Below are 336 nucleotides of genomic sequence, written 5' to 3'. Positions count from 1 at the left end.
CTGGAGAGTATTGGAGGCGAAATAGATTTGTTCTCATCTCTTGCTAGCATAATGAGCTAGCATTTGAGGATGGTGAGAGGGGTTCGTATATTCTAAATGTTAATATTTTGGGTTTCGGGAGTGAGAAAGATGAGAAAGACTAACAAAAGAGTGTCATTAGAAAAGAAAACTCTAGGGACAAAAGGAAAGTATGAAGCTCTAAATTATGTACAAAAGAACCTTCCCGCTTATTTAAAAAAAAAAAAAACAAAAAGAGAAAAGAATCAAAGAGAAGGGGGGGAGGGAAATGAGAAAGAGGAAGAGCTAAGGGTTGTAAAAAGTGAATTAAAGTCCCTA

At 36.0% G+C, this 336-nt stretch overlaps 1 protein-coding gene across 1 annotated transcript in view; it reads left to right on the top strand.

The window, feature by feature from the left end:
- Window positions 1-336, top strand: part of LOC106330644 — a 6,118-nt gene that overhangs the window by 2,086 nt on the left and 3,696 nt on the right. The window lies entirely within an intron of this gene.

Source organism: Brassica oleracea, chromosome C3, assembly GCF_000695525.1.
Source record: "Brassica oleracea var. oleracea cultivar TO1000 chromosome C3, BOL, whole genome shotgun sequence".
Classification (NCBI taxonomy): Eukaryota; Viridiplantae; Streptophyta; class Magnoliopsida; order Brassicales; family Brassicaceae; genus Brassica; species Brassica oleracea.
This window is presented reverse-complemented; position numbering and strand designations above follow the sequence as displayed.